This window comes from Dasypus novemcinctus, chromosome 3, assembly GCF_030445035.2.
Source record: "Dasypus novemcinctus isolate mDasNov1 chromosome 3, mDasNov1.1.hap2, whole genome shotgun sequence".
Lineage (NCBI taxonomy): Eukaryota > Metazoa > Chordata > Mammalia > Cingulata > Dasypodidae > Dasypus > Dasypus novemcinctus.
In genome coordinates, this window is record NC_080675.1 from 18,045,427 (window position 1) to 18,062,272 (window position 16,846).

At 43.2% G+C, this 16,846-nt stretch overlaps 1 protein-coding gene and 1 long non-coding RNA gene across 4 annotated transcripts in view; one reads left to right on the forward strand and one right to left on the reverse strand.

Annotated features, from left to right (window-relative positions):
- Positions 1 to 16,846, forward strand: part of FOXN3 (forkhead box N3) — a 389,249-nt gene that overhangs the window by 69,408 nt on the left and 302,995 nt on the right. The gene's annotated exons all lie outside the window — the stretch shown is intronic.
- LOC131277545 (uncharacterized) lies at positions 1,363 to 2,827 on the reverse strand. Its single transcript, XR_009184703.1, has 2 exons — positions 2,649 to 2,827; positions 1,363 to 1,959 (listed from the first exon to the last, which is right to left on the reverse strand). It is a non-coding gene; the product is annotated as an uncharacterized lncRNA (long non-coding RNA).

Sequence of the window (16,846 nt, forward strand, 5' to 3'; positions counted from 1 at the left end):
GCTGCTATGAACATTGGTGTGCAAATATCTGGATCCCTGTTTTCAATTCTTTTGTGTATATACGTGGAAGTGGATGTGTCAGGTCATATGATATCATATGATAATTCTTTAACTTTTTGAGGAACCGCCAAATTTTTCCACAGCTGTACCATTTGACATTATAAAATCATCAATGTATTTTTAGGAAGGCCTGGCCCAAAGACTTGGATTTTTCTATAACTTCTACAGCACGGGGATGGGTACCCAGGAACTCTCGCTGAGGACTTGGTTATTGACTAGTGTCCTCACAGAAGTTCCCATATGAGAGTGTGCTGAAGAATTGCAGCTAAAATAGTACCAGGCGCAAAGATGCATTTGAATGCCAAACTCCTGATTACTTCGAGGCCCACCTTAGTAACACTTAATTTTTTCCCCAAAATATGCTTGAATGCTATTTTTTCCCATTGCTTTTGGGTATTCTTTTCTTTTTTTTTAATTAAAAAAAAAATTCCCCTCCTCTCCCCTCCCCCCCATTTGTCTGCTCTCTGTGTCCATTTGCTGTGTGTGTTTCTATGTCCACTTGCATTCTTGTCAGCGGCACTGGGAATCTGTGTCTTTTTTTTTGTTGTGTCATCTTGCTGCGTCAGCTCTGTGGCACCACTACTGGGCAGGCTGTGCTTTTTTCGCATGGGGTGGCTCTCCTTGCAGGGCACACTCCTTGAGCATAGCGCTCCCCTATGCAGGGGACACCCCTGTGTAGTATGGCACTCCTTGCGCGCATCAGCACTGCGCTTGGGCCAGCTCCACATGAGTTAGGAGACCCTGGGTTTGAACCCTGGACCTCCCATATGGTAGGCGGACGCTCTATCAGTTGAGCCAAATCTGCTATTCTTTTCTTTTAAAAAGTTATTTATATACTACAATACCCAAGAGATTTACCACCCAGGAGAATGAACTTTAATGAATCCCTGTGTTTCTGATAAGTTAGTCTTTAGTTGGGTCTTGGGGTATTTTTCTGTCTCTCCCTGATCCCTGGATTTGAAAGTGAGCGAGTTACAGTACGTTTTGATTCAGTTTTAATCCATCAAAATCAAGTTAGTTGTAAGTGATGGAGGAGCTTACTTTGTGTAGCCCAGGCTGCCTGGAGACATCAGCCACATGCCAAAAGCTTGCTCGTTGCCCGGCAACCTTGCTGGAGGAATAGATTTTCTGCCACTGTCTCCCTTTTTAGTCCAGTTGGAATCTATTAACACTTCTGTTCTAGCCCAGAGCACTGGGGCCGGAGTTTAGCTGAAAAGAATGGTCGGGGGTTTTGTTTTTGTTTTTTTAATAACCCAGTACCAGTGTTTCTGGCTTCTGGACACTCCTGCTAATTTCATTGACTTATAAATAAAGACTTAAGAGTTTATTCGTATTACTTAACGCTGCTGAAGCTAAAGAGGTCAGTCTCGCGCCTCCTAGTCCCGAAGAAAGCTCATTGTTTCATTTCTGTAGGAAGCGCCACAAGGGGAATGAGCACAGATGTGAGCATCCACGTTGAGTGTGGAGCAGATGAGAACGACCTCATTTGCCCCCCAAACTTCCTTCTAAGTCCTCACAGGTGTACAGTGCCTGCTGGTGCTTTGCAGAGGCTCCGTTATCTTCTGGCTGTTGCTGTTTGTCTCTTCTAACATACACGGTCTCGTTCTGATTGAAAAGTGGCTCTGTATTCCTTCCTCTCATCTTTCAATCCAAGAATGCCTTTTCTCCTTTTGTAGCTTAAAGACTTCGCCACAGGATTGATGGCTTCCGTCTACCAGGGGCGTTTGTACTGCTGTCAGCCCTATTGTTTTTCTTACGCTCTTAACGTAATGGCTTTGGGTTGTAGCGAGGGACGAGGGACGCGGATGCCTAAACCCACATCAGGTGGCTAGAGTTATTCGCCGCTGCTGAAATGAATGTGATCATGGACTCCTTCAGCCAAATGTGTTTCCTCGTCCCCTGTGTGAAACAAAGGATGATCTCAGCATGTTAACCCCTTGGTGGCAGGAAAAATCAAAATCTCCAAAATGCCATTTAATTAATTTACAGGCTTCAGAAATTCCGTGGGTAGGAGAGGGGTGGGTGTGCTGCTTACTTAGATAATGGACATCAGGCACCACATCAGTCCCTGTTCTCTCTTAAGAGCCAAATGCAGAAAAGTACCGTTTGCGATCTGGCAGAGAAGTGAGCTAACTTGATAAAACCGTGACTAACTTGATAAAACAAGAGGGGAATGCCTATGTTTATTTGTTCCACTCACTCTGAATTTTATGAATTACAATAATGCAGGTATTTGGGGTTATGTTTTTCCCGAGTAATCTTAAAATATTATTGATGTAAGGGACCAGTGAGCTCATAGTTCAAGTGCCTGGTCTTACAAATAAGGAAAGCAGAGAGGTACAAAAGTTTGCTCAAGAATGCCCAGGTAGGAGCCAGTGTAGCCCAAATGGTTGAGTGCTGGTGTACCACATATGAGGTCCCAGGTTCAAGCCTTGGCCCCAGTACCTAAAAGAAAGAAAGAAACAAAAAATGCCCTGGTATCTCCTTGGCGGCAGAGTAGGGACCAAAATCCAGGCCAGCTGACCCCTGTTCTCAGCACCACCCTATCCCATGCAATGGAAATGAAGTGAGGAAGGCAAAGCACTTACCTGCACAGCTCTGAGTCCATTCATCAGTCCAGCAATTATTTAATGCGCGCAGACTGCGCAAGGAGCTGGGGAAAGGACAGATCTTTGCTCTGGTGAGGTTACATTGTAGAGGTGAGCGAACCCACAGCCAGCAACTAACTAGATAGGAGAATTACTAGCTGTCAGGAGCTAAGATGTAAGGTCAACACCGGAATGTTACTGATGATTAGAACAACAAAGCATCATTGTCTGCTAAAGTTCTTAACTCTTTGGGATAACCTGCCTTTTTACCACTAGTAGAAAATATGGTGACTAAAATGTAATCTCCAAGAGTGATTCACTGTTATGCATTAAGTTGTATCGTAATAAAGAGCTCTGTCTGTTATGGTGGTGAGTTTCCCATCATATAGGGTGCAAACCAAAATCTAAATTGGTAGGAATCTTAGAGCTCCTTCCCACACTAAGATATTTTAGCTCTTAGTTTATTCAACATTTATCCATCAATTTCTTCATGTTGCAGCTTCTTATTAGACACATCTAGGTATCAGGTACTACTGAAAATCTCTGCACAATTAAAACATTTCCAAAACCCAATTCAGTTCACATGAATCAAGCAACATTTCATATGAACCTCTGTTAGCTATAGTGTTTGGGTAGTTTACCCTAATAAAATTTGATTTTTAAAATAAGTCATTTGGCTCATTCTTTTTCTTTTTACCTGATTGCTTTGCAGCCCCAGGCAACTTTACATGCAAGTCTCCCTCTCTCTCTTTCTCCACGCCCTGCCTTTTTAATGTACCCTCTGAAAAACTAGTGTGAGGATTTACTTTTTAGATCTGTAATAAGTAGATCTTTTACGGAGGGGGAAGGTGTAGCGTAATGTATGGGACTCTCTTATATTTTTGATGTAACATTTATGTAATCTAAAGCTTTTTTTAAAAATTAAAAAAAAAGTAGACCTTTTAGACGGCAGTGATAAAAATGGATTGACTCGGGTAGGTGAAGCCTCGGAATCTTCATGCAACCAAGGTCTCCATCTAACCACGGACCACATGGTCACTGGTGCCAGGCAATTGCCGTTACCTCTACACATTTCCTCAGAAGTGTGCCATTTACCATATTTGGATATTGCATTTCCTTCCGGTGCCAGCCTGCAAATGCAGCTTTAAAAGGAAGGAGTGAGATAACAACTAAATCTATTTATCCTGCAGTTCCCTGCATTTTCTTTGTCCTCCTGATGTATTTTGATACCTGGATATAAGATTTTATAGAAGAGTAGAAACAGTGAGGGCACTGTTTTTGTAATTTCGTATTAAACTTATTTCCTTGACAATCTGGGGTGAGATGAGTTTTCTTCAGACATTTCTTCCACCTGGGTGTGTGTCTCTTTCTTTTCCCACCTGGCCAGCCTTGAGTCTTCACTGGCTATCAGGTGGGCTTTAGTACAAGAATGCACAGCAGTAATGGACTATCCCTCAGGGCTCTCTCTCTGGCCGCTCAGTATTTCAGTGTGAAGATTCCTGAACATCACAGGCTCGCTCTGTGCTAACTACTCAGCCTGGGTGATTCGACTTGCTCTTCTCAAGAAATGCTCCCACCCATCCTAAGGGGCAGGCATTGTCATTATTCCTCTTCGACTGATGAGAAAACTGAGGCTGAGAAAATTCTAGCCATTTGGCCAAGTCCACACAGTGTAGGAGATGAGCCAGGACCCAAAGTTGCGTGTTTATATGACTTGAAGTGAAAGTTCTATACCTATTGCTGTTAGCTAAAGCACCTTCTTTATTTTTCCACTCTAGCATGCTACCCCCCCCCCCCCTCCTTTTTTTCTTTTAAACTGGGAAAAAGTCCTTAAAGGAAGAAGCGGGTAGTGACTTAGGTATCATTTCCACTGTATAATTTTCTAAGATTATTGTCCAGTACACTAGTCAACAAGATGTTCCTAAAAATAAAAGTTTTGCATTACAATATGCTTTGTCAAAACTGCACTTTATATGCCCTTTTCCATCTATATTATCATTTTAAATGGTTTGAGGTGTTCTGTGTAAATAAGTATTTTTATTTAACTAAAAATTTTCTCAAATTTCTAATTGACCATAGAACTTTTCTTTTTCCTCTCCTTATGCCTTTAAAAGCACACTTTGGAAAAGGCTTGGGTTTGAAGGGAAGGGGAGAGCTTGGAGCATTCCATTGCATAATTGGATCAAAAGAAAGATGGTAGCTTCCCTCTTCATCCTGTCCCACTTTTAAATTCTGTTTTAAATTTTTTATCTAGACTCTTCTAAGATAAGAAATGTCAGTCCTCTGCTCTTTATCTCCTTCCTTGGTGGTAACCATGGGAAGCCATGGTTTACCACTATCTGTGCACTTGTCGACCCATCAGTGTAGACCAAGCTCTTTGAGGAGAGCAGCAGAGCTTTAACATCTTTGTGTCCTTATAGTGACTGAAACAATAGTTCATCAGTAGCTACTTTAAAAAATAAATGAATTGCATTTTGAGTAAAAGAACAAATGCATACTATGAATCTGTTTTTTTGCACTGATTCTAGTCATTCTAGTCAAGTGGATGACCTCCCCCCCTTTGGGTAACAGTGAGAAATTTGAGAAGCTGCAATAACTCATTTAGATCACTAGGGTTTCATTTGGGAAATGATACCTCCTGTTGTCTAATTTAATTAGTAATTGTGTTTTCAGTTCCAAACGAAAGCCTCAGAAGAAAGAATTGTAATAAACTGTGGTATATAGTATTATTATTGTTATCTAATTATATTTGCTATTGTGACATTTCTAGATTAAGGCACTTTTCAAGAGGGAACTTGTCAAGATTTTCTAGATTTTTTTCTCATGTTTCTCCTCTCCTCTCCTCTATTCTAGTCCAGCATTAAGCATGAGCTATCTTTTATAGATAAATAAATTGATGCACTATTTTTTCATTTGCTTGTCTTTTTAACACATGGTGTAAGGTTTTATGGCAAGTCCATTCTGGGTGCAGCAGTTGTCACCCACACATTGGCAGAGCGGTGTGGTCTAAGGGAATGATGGGCCAGCAGGACTTGGAAGATGTGGGATCTGCTTTGGCTTTGCCACTTACTTTTGGATGGCTTTGGACAGTTCATTCAGGCATTCATCAAGTATTTTGTGGAATATCTACGCAGGAGTCATTGCTGGACTTGAGGCTGGAATTACAGAGATGAATAGGATGTTGTCCCTGCTCCCGAGGAACTTCCTGTTGGGTGTGGAGTCAGACACACAGGTCAGCATGCTCCGAGAAACAGTGTAGGTACTTGGATAGGAGTGTGTCCAGGAAAAACGGGAGCCCTGGGGAGGGAGGAGCAACTCTAGCTGTGGCACCATGGAAAAGCTTAATGGCAAAAGGGACTCTGGACTGAGAAGACCTTGGGTTTGAGAGGAAGAAATATCATCGAGGGCACTGCATGCCATGGTAAGGAGCGAACTTCATACCTCCTTGTAATTTCCTGGTGTCGGGAGCCACTGAAGTGCTTTAAACAGGGATCGTACAGTCAGTTTTGCAGTTTAGCAAGCCATGCACAGAGGACTGACTTGCTTGATCTCTGTGAACCTCACTTTTCTCTTCTGTAAGAAGAATACAGTTAATACCTACTCCTCTTGCTTCATGGTGGTGTTTGGATTGCGTTTCTCTCTTTCAAATGCAGTAAGAATAGCCAACATGCACTCGCTACTTCCTAGGCATTTAATCCTCACAATAAGCCCATAAAGGTCAGTATTATTTGCATTTTAGTGATGGGGATGGCTATAGAGGGTGAATATCAGACCCATGGACACAAAGATAAGACAAGAGGTACAGCCAAGATTTGAACCCAGGTCTCACAGGGACTGGAGTCCATGCTCTCAGCCACCACAGTACTCTTCACATGCTGACAAGCCTTTCATTGGTCCCTTGTTTTGCTCCTGCAGCATTTTGGCGAGTGGTGGCATCTTGCTTCCGATAAAACCTTAGCACAGTGTGGCTGCCTTGGAAAAGCCCAAGATCAGCCCCCAACAAATAATGTGTCATTGTTTGCAACTACTTAATCTTTGTCTTTGATAATGTGGTCTTTCAGCATTAAGTAGGACCAACTTTATGGAGTAGAATATGTGACTTTAATTCTTTAGTACTAACGGGGTGTTACAAAGGATGTATGTTTCTATGGGCATATACATAAATCTTCCTTACAGTGTTAACAGAAAATCAATTACAACCTTGACTCCATCCTTTTGGGGAGTTCCTTTGAAGATCTACATTATGAATCGGTAAAAGTAAAATTGAAGAGGATGTAAAGAGATGGATTAGAGAAGGGGACAAATCTTAAATGGTCGGCCTGTCGAGGGGAGTTGCCAAAGAGCAGATGAGACAAAGGTAGGAAGTAGGTTTGGCAAACTCCGCACGCTCTGCTTGTTGAAAAGACAGCCTGGAAATATCCTAGAAGGGTGCACACAGGCAGTTGCAATCTAAAGACAAGTTTACAGCACCTCTTTGGTAGAAAAGTTTATTCACTGTATTTTCTCTGTACTAGGTCACTAAGGGTAGAACAAAAAAAAAAAGGCTGCATTCTCCTCTAACCATGAATGAGTGTCTTTTAAGTATTGTTGCTTGAAGATTCGGGAGACTCAAGAATAATAATTAAAATAAAAAGCTGTTCCATGTCTTGACCTATGCTCTGTGTTCTAAGAAAGCCTGAAAAATGCCAGGAATACACATTTTGTGGCTTGTGAGGAACGTTTTGATCAGTCTTCGGCTGCTCATAAAAAATAAATACTGCCGTGTTCTTATATGGACTCTTTCTTGAAGATCTTTCAGAGTGGATTTCCAGCTGAAATTTCACCTCACCTTTGGGGAAAAAAAAAAAAAAAGGAAGAAAAGCTGTGCCTTACTTCGAACATTAGGCATGTCCTGCCCCAGTCAAATAATGGATTCTTAAAGGGGAAATGTCCCAGTGAAGTAACACAGCTGTTCTTCATACTCATTGCATAAGTGTAATTTATCTGATGTTTGTAGGTTATGCTTTAATGGGAAGGCATACTAAGGGAATGAGAAAAAATTTCTTTATTAAATGGAAGAGCACTGCAAAAACAAGTGCCCTCTAATGCAGCAGCTGTTTTAGAAGAACAGATTTTGGAACATGGATGAGGACACAACCCTAGAGAGTCCTGCCCAGCCTGTAGGAAGAATGGAGTAAACATAGAAGGAGGAACTGACCTCATGGCATCGGATGTCACTGCCCAGCCCGTTGGTTCTCAAACTTGGGTGAGCGTTGGAATCCACTGGGAGGTGGAAGACAACACAGTGCCTGGGTTCCAAGCCCAGAGATTCTTAACTGGTCTGGGTTACGGCTTGGGTGTAGGGATTTTTAAAATCTCCGGGGTGGTCTTAATGGGCAGCAGCATTTGAGAACCACTGGCCTAGAAGATGCCTAATTTCTTTCCCTTAGGGTGTTGTTTGCATGAGGGCAGCTTGTTGTAGAGACGGGTCCGAAGCCTCAGTCTTGCACGGCCCAGTTTGACTTCAGAGTGGGCTCCTAGAGCACTAGTCTACATTTTGGGCTTGATTGCTTCCCCTCTTTAAGGGCTAAAAAGTAACATTTCAGCCTTTCTTTGAAAAAGGAATCCTGAGATTTTTCCATCACGAGGAAGCATAAGTATATTCTATCTGAACTCATAGTAGAAAAAACAAACAAAACCACCATCCAGGGGCAGGCGAAATTCTGAGTAGGGGGCCGATGAGCGCGGCGATACTGATCAAGGCATCTTGAGCAGTGTGTGTTGACCCTGATTTGCTAATATAAAAAAGGAAAAGAAAAGAGAGCCTTGAGCTTGATTATAGGTAAGTCCATCAGAACCACACACCCAATGTAAAGGAAGCTTTTCTCTTTCCTTTTTTTTTTTTTTGGATTTCCAGGGAACACTAGACAGGATGGCATAACATAAAGGAGATGAAGCGTGGCTTTCAGTCAGTGATTTCTAATGATAAGCTTTGACTTTAAATAATTCACTTACCCTCTCTGAGACTGTTTTTTCTCAATTTGTGAAACAAGAGTAATACTATCTCTTCTGTCTTCCACTCCAAACTTAGATACTATTTAATAAGGGTCATTGAATTCCTCACAAGAAGTTCCTTCCAGAGCACTGACGTTAGCCTGGGGTGGTCTAGAATGGGCGTCCAGCTCAGCCGCAGAGGCTGTGAACTGGCAAGCCAAATCCCCAAGGAGGCTCCTAGTTCAAAAGGACGGAAATAAAGTCAGAAATTCAGGTGGCGGGGATCCACGTGGGTCCGAGAGAAAGTCAGCATGCTTTCAGAGTGCTTCTCAAATGGAATATGCACGTGCAACTCCTGGAGATGTTAAAATACGCCTTCTGACTCCGCAGGTCCAGGGCGGGGCCTACGGACCATGCGTTTTCCACAAGCTCCTGGGCCCAGCGGTTTCCAGCCTGCGCTGGGTTAACTCTCTTCTGAGGGTGGGCTGGGGGAGAGTCCAGGAGGGGTGGGCAGTGGGAAGACTGGTGCGGTGGAGCTGCCCTCTGTGCAGGAACTGAATGGTGGTGGAGCAGAAGCACAGTGGACACTTCTTGCTTTGAGTTCATGAGGCCCCGGGCCACTTGTTGGCATCATGCCTATGTATGTTCTCAACCGCCCTTTTAATAAGGATTTACCAAGTACTAAATTTTATATGCTTTCCATTGACTACAGGCGCCCAAATGTAAAAGTTTAGTCTTTCTATACCAATTTCTTTCTATTTTTATTGAATTCTGGCATTTCAGCTCCCTACCTTTCTCTTCTATTCTGCTTGTGATAACATTTAATACATGTTTCTAGTCTTTGTTATCAACAGATCTCTTTTATCTGGTATCTACAGTAGTGATTAGGAAAAAAGAATCTCTAACACCCACTAGAATGGCTATTTTTTTAAAAAAATGGAAATTAATAAGTGTTGGAGAGGATGTAGGGTAATTGGAGCCCTTGTCCATTGTTGATAGGAATGCAAAATAGTGCAGCCACTGTGGAAAACAGTTTGGAGGTTCCTCAAAAAGTTAAACATAGAATTACCATATGACCCGGCAATTCCACTTATAGGTATGTACACAAAAGAATTGAAAACAAGAACTATGGGAAACGGACTTGGCCCAGTGGTTAGGGCGTCGTCTACCACATGGGAGGTCCGCGGTTCAAACCCCGGGCTTCCTTGACCCGTGTGGAGCTGGCCCACGCGCAGTGCTGATGCATGCAAGGAGTGCCCTGCCACGCAGGGGTGTCCCCACGTAGGGGAGCCCCACGTGCAAGGAGTGCGCCCTGTAAGGAGAACCGCCCAGGGCGAAAGGAAGTGCAGCCTGCCTAAGAATGGTGCCACCCACATGCAGAACTGACACAACAAGATGACGCAACAAAAAGAGACAGATTCCCATGCTGCTGACAACAACAGAAGTGGACAAAGAAACAAGACGCAACAAATAGACACAGAGAACAGACCGGGGGTGGGGGGGAGAGAAATAAATAAATAAATCTTTAAAAAAAAGAAAAGAAAACAGGAATTAAACCACATACTTATAGAACAGTGTTCACAGCAGCATTATTCACAATTGCCAAAAGGTGGATGCAACTCAACTGACCATCAACAGATGAATGGATAAACAAAATGTAGCATTTTCATGCAGTGGAATATTATTCAGCTGTAAAAAGGAAGGAAGTTCTGATACATGCTGCAATGTGGATGAACTTGAATATTATGCTAAATGAAATAAGCCAGGCACAAAAAGACAAATATTGTTTTTCCAGTTATATGAAATATCTAGAATATGCGAATTTATAGAGACAGAAAGTAGATTAGAGGTTACCAGGGGCTAATGGGAGGGGAAAATGGGGAGTTATTGCTTAATGGGTAGGAGTTTCCGTTTGGGGTAATAAAGGAGCTTTAGTAATGAATGGTGGGGATGGTTACACAACATTGTAAAAAAAATTAATGTCACTGAATTTTACACTTAAAGTTAGTTAAAATGGGAAATTTTGGGTTGTATATATACTACCACAATGAACATTTTTAAAAAATCTAGGTGGGTGGCAAAATTATTCAAAATAATCATCCAGTTGACCTCATCCTCATGGGGTTATCAGTGGAAATGGTTAAATTGGGGTGAAATCAACTTGCTAATATCATGATAAATAGGATCCTCTAATTATATTGTTTGCCCAACTGGTAGGTTTTTGTTTTGCCACTATAAATCAGTGGCTGTGTTGTGTTTTCCTGATCATTTCATAATGTTCTTACACATTATTTAAGGTTTGGAAAGTTTAAGAATAGATGTAATTTTATGTGTTCCAATTTAAACATAGAGTTTGGAGAGGGAAGAGGGTTTTAAAAAATATGGTTGTGACATGTTTATTATAAACATGTGAAAATGGAGCCCATGATTATGCTGGTGGTACATATATTGTACCTTGTCAACAAGAAAGCTTTTATGTTTGTGTATTTAACATGGCGTTTTCTTTCTTTAGAAAAAATTAAAACTGATGATGTCTCTTGGAAGACTTAAACACATTCTGGTTTAAAATATTCCTGCATAAGCAGACTCCTGCATGAAGGTTCTAAGGCTTTCTCTTAGTACGGAGACCTTTTGAAACCAAGCTGGCTTTTGACCAGCTGCAGTCATTTATCCCTAAATCTCTGAGGCGGTGGTTCTCAAACATCTGAAACACCTGGAGGGCTTATTTTAAAAAGACCCCAGGGCCGCCTGGACACGCGCTTGATTCCTGCGGTCTGAAATGGAGCTTGAGAACTTGCATTTCTCACTAGTTCCCAGGTGGTGCTGATGCTGCGTGTCTAGGGACCACCCTTTGAGAACCACCGCAGTTGCAGTGCTTGCTAAGTGCTGTCTGGAACCAGAGTATGTACATCGTACCTTGCTGATGCATCACTTGGGAACTTGCACTCTAACGCCCCAGAGCAGACTTACTGAATCAGAATCTGCATTTGAACAAGATTCCCGTGTGATTTGTGTGATTAAACTTTGAGGATACCTGCTTTAAGCAACTTGCAACATCATTCAGTGCTCTGATGGTAGCGTTGAGATTTCACAAGCAATCAAACAAGGGGGAAAAGTCCTAAAGAAATTGGAACTCTTCTGTAATTAGTTAATCCTTCTGACAGCAGCCTCTCCAGCAAGCTGACGTGAATCTGATCAGTTTAATTCTCTACCATTCAAGAACATAACTTTAATTCTAGAGAACTTGAAATATATGTTAAGACCTACAAAGCATCACAAAATTATAAATCGTTTATCATGATAAAACCAAGCTCAAAAAATCAGAGTCATGCTTTGTGTGTTCTGCACACAGACTTTGTTAGTCATCAAGCAAAAGAGCCCACAGACATGGGGGATTTGTTCAGGTGGCCACTACAGATAATTTTCAGCTTTTCTCTGTAACTGCAGGACTGTAGAATGAGAACCAAAGGACATAATTAAAACTCTGATACAATAAAGGGAAAATTTTTATAAAAGTATTTTTCTAGAATATTCAGCTAATGAAAACCAAAAGTGCTCCCTTCCTAGGTAGATGAAAGAGTCAAATGCCTCTTTTCCCCCTTTCAAATCAATAAAGGACAAAACGTTTGGAATTCTTAGATGCTGCTTCCTTAAAAATGGAAGGTAGCATCTAACAATGGCAATTACAGCTTCTGCTCCAATTTCCCAGTAATTACAAGTTAAAAAAAGTGGAGGAGATGGGCAGAGAGAAGCAGAAACACAGTGAAAGTATCTAGATTTTGCAACTGGGCTGGTGAAAGTTTTTATGCCCCTTTTAGCTTTGCTTGGGGTAAGCAAACCTACAGAGTAAACAGGGCACATCTTCCTGTGGCATCAGTTTAACCCAAAGATTTGTGGGGAGAAACGTTATACAACTGAACTGGACATTTACAGTTTAATAATAAACATTATGCTTACATTAACACAGACATAGATTATTTGTGGACTAGGATGTAACACATGCAAGAATTTTTAGTTACAGCATGAGAGTTGAAGAAATTCAGCTCTTGTGGTTGGCTGCTCCCAGAACCCTAGGGTTTTATTCCCTTTGTTTCTTAATGACACACTGGTGGAACACTCTAAGAAGCAAGTCTTATGATATCAGGTAATCTTTTGTTTTAGCTGTCTTTAATGAGGTATAATTGACATGCAATCAATGGCACATATTTAAAGTGTCCAGCTTGTAAGTTCTGACATAAGTATATACCCATAAACCCATCACAACAACCGTGATAATGGAGATATTTATTGTGCCCCTTTGTGATTTCTCACGCCATCCTTCTCCACCCTCCCTCACATGGCACTAAACTACTCACCTGCTTTCTGTCACTTTAGATTACTTTGCACTGTCTAGAATTTAGTAGAAATGTAATCATACAGTATGTACTTTTTAAGAGGTCGGTCTAACCTCTTTCATTCAGCATAACTGCTTTGAGATCCATCCATACTGTGGCATGAATCAACACTTCATTCCTCTTCATTGCTAAGTAGTATTCCATTGTATGGATAAACCACAATTTGCTTTTCTATTCACCTGTTGGCGTACACCAGGGTTATTTCTACTTTTTGTCGTAACAAATATGGCTGCTGTGACTCATTTGTGTGCAAGTCTTTGTATAGGCATATGCTTTCATTTCTCTTGGGTAAATACCTAAGATTGGAATGGCATTGAATTGGTACATGGTGGTGGTATCTTGCTGTGAATTTAATCTGCAATCTGTAATGACTGAGGATCAGCATCGTTTCATGTTTTTAATTGCTATCAACATGATCTTCTTTAGTGAAGTATCTGTTCAAACCCTTTGCCCAAAATCTTTTTGGATTAGTTAGTTACTCATTCTTGACCTTTGAAAATTCATTATGTATTCTGGATATAATTTCTTTATCAGGTATATGGTACATATACGCTAGGGGGTCACTAAATAGCGTTATATTTTCCTGAGTCCTAAGTGGCACTTCAGTCACTACAGAAGTCAGAACTTATGTCACAGCAGAATGACAAGTTGTTGCACGTAGAATATTAAGCATGTGTTTATCCTTACAATTTCAGTGTGTTTATTTACTTCCACACCTAAGATGAGTAAAAGCTTCCATTTCCATCTGGCCTATATAAGGACATAAAAGATTAAAGCAACAGAGAGAGTGGAGAAAGGCGAAACTTTAACCAGATCCCATTTTTCTAAAGCTCAAAGTCCCTAAAGCATTTATCTGCACAGATAGCCATCTCTGCATGTACAGTATCTGCACACAAATAAAATGCCCTTCCGTGGAGGTGCTTCACAAACAATAACGCCGCGTGCTCTGCTCCCCCAGGATGCACAGCCTGTGGGTGGAGCCACCTACTATTCTTGAACAATTTGGATGTTTAATTGCTGATTTTTTCCCCCACTGTAGTTGGCAACTGAAAGCTGTGCAGTCATTTCAAGTGCTCTGGCTTTTGACTGAGGCTGGGGTGGAGATGAGAAGCACCCCTGCTCCTAAGTCCCTGAGGCTATGGCTGTAACAATTAGAGCCCCTGGCATGCTCCTCAGGTCCAAGAGCTGGGGAGGGGTTCTGGCTGCAGCTAGGCACCCTCAGCATTCGTTTTACGGCAGCCTAAAACCCGAGCCCTTAACTTTTCAGTGCACGAGCCATTGTAACCCTTATGCACATCTGAATTCATTTTGACTGGTTGGTCTCTCCTTGAATAGTCTTAACTGTACTCGAAGCACTTGTGAAAAGTAAAATATAATGCCTTTCTAAATGAAAGTGTATAATATAGGTATTCAGTGATGGCCTGCTTCTTAGTAGCTCTAAATCTTGAAAAGAAACCCTTTTCTGCCTTTGCCCAAAGTGGGTTGCTGATCTGGAATTGGCCCTTCAAGATAAAATGGAGCATTCTTAGCGTGCTGTCTGAATGACAAGCAGGGGAAGGTCCATTGAAACTCTCGGACCTCTCCCCTTCTTTAAAGAAGCTTACAACAGATAGGTACATGGGAAGCAGAGAACAAAGTGAAGCTAGTAGATGGCAAAATGCACAGATGGAGTGGGGACTCTCAAATTCCTTGAAAGCGCAAGCTGAATATGCGATGAACTAAAATTAAATGAAGTCTTGCCAGGCAGGGTGAGGAGTGGAAAGAGCGCTGCCCCGGGCGTCGCCCGAGCTCTGCTGCTCACTCCCTCCCAGGAGCTTGACCTGCCTCCTTGGGCCTCAGTTTCCAGATCTACAAATCTGGTTACACTAGATGATTTCAGACCCTCAGGTCTAAGATTCTAGCGCCAAGATTCTGGGATAAGAAACATTCCATAGCAATTTAATCGGCCTTAATTGAGGTAACTGTGCTGTTGTCTTGGCATGTGATTTACACCGAGGCTAGCCCAGAGGGGAGGCGAGGACAGCCATCCGCCTACCACCGCAGAGCCAAGGTCTCGAGTCAATTGATGCGGAGGCCAAGGGCAAGTCCATTTACAGTAGCCAGCTCCCTTTGAGACCTGCAGCAGAAAAGGACAGTCAGGCGCTGGATGTTGCTTCACTGTTCCCCGCAAGCTCTGGGCCCCCTGAGAAGGGAGTGAGTGCCTCTCCTCTACTCAGGACCTTTCGCTCATCTGCCAGCTTTTCTGCTACCATCTTCTCCTTTGTCATGTTATCATCTTGTCTTCCATTATCAGCATCACCACCAGTTTCTCCAGCAGCCCCCATCCCGGAGCTGCTCACATCCTGGAAGAAGCACCCATAGAGCTGTTTTCCTTCCCTTCCAGTTCACCTAAACATGCCATCAACTTTTCTCCTAAGTGTAGTGGAGGGGCGTGTTTAAGAAAGTGAAAGAAAAAGAGATAGAGAAAGAGAGAAACCACTGGCGCTGGTGCAAGAGTGGAACACCTACTGAAAATTGTGAGTATTGGAAAGAGAATTAGACACTGTCGAGGAAGCGGGTTTGGGAAGCAGTGACTGCCGAGCTTCAGCACGGGGACATCTGCCCTCACGCCATCCCACAGAGCTTGCTCCACAGTCCCCGAGCGGCCGGTCATTCTGTCCTCCCCACCAGTCTGGCTTCCCACCCTGCCCTGGAGGGATGTGACTCAGTTCTTTGCAGGCAAATGGCAGAGCACGGGGAGCTTACCATTTGGAGAAAGCTGCATCCTGTCCTTTTTGCCTCTTGGGGTCCTGTGCATGGTAAGACTGCTGACCCTCACTAGGCTGGCTCAGTTGAGGTCTAGTGCCTTCCAGGAGGGACCGCTAGGCTTCAGGCAAAATAGAGTCTTCAAGGCAAAATGTGAGCCCCCATTTTGAATGCTAAACCCAGCTGGTCTTCTGAGCTCCCCGCTTCCCATTCTAGGTGGAATGGGATCAGAAGATACCTTTGGGGGAAGCAAGGTGGTGGTGGTGATTTGGTCACTCTCATTTTAATCCGGGATTTCAAACTTGTAATCTAAGGCCCCGGGGTGTCCTGCCACTGCGACTATGACTCGGGTCTCCCGGTGACTAGAGATGCACACGGATGCGCAGCAGAGGCAGGGGAGAAGGCAGCCCGGCTCCCGCGCTTGCACTGAGCCGGCATGGCCCTCTTTGCCTGTCATCGGGAAGTGGGCGAAAGGCCTAAAATCCCAGAGTCACCGAGGGATGTGGTGTCCCAGGTCCCGGTAAGTGGCTCAGGCACTTGATCGGAAGGTGGAATGTCGGCCCCACACCAGGCCTGCTGGATCAGAACCTGCATCCGGCAGGCCTGGAGGGGACCCGTGGCCGCATTACAGTTGAGAGCCCTGGGTCCTGCCCAGAGGTTGTGCCCTGACGATCCATAGCCGTGGGCAGGTACTTTGCTCACGCTTCCTCATGTGGAAAACAAGGAGGTTCTCTGCTCTGCCCACGTGCCCCTGTTGGCCTGAGTGTGTGCCACTTTCAAGCGCACTTTTCCCGTCTCTCAGCCCACACTGTGCCTGGTGGTACACAGATCGGAGCTGCTCCTCGGACATTGTGGAATTCTAGGATGCCTTTCTTCTTGTTCTTTGAGAAGCAATCTTTCCTCCTGGCAGAGTATTACAAATGTACAAAATCTAAACCATGACAGGGAACGGTGCTGCCTTCTCTGTGTGCACATAATACTTTTGACCACCTTCAGCAGGACCGACGCTTCAGGCTGGAGCCGCAGGGGAGGTGACTCTTCATCTACAGAACAAAGTCCCATCATCTTTCGACAGGTCCCTTTAGG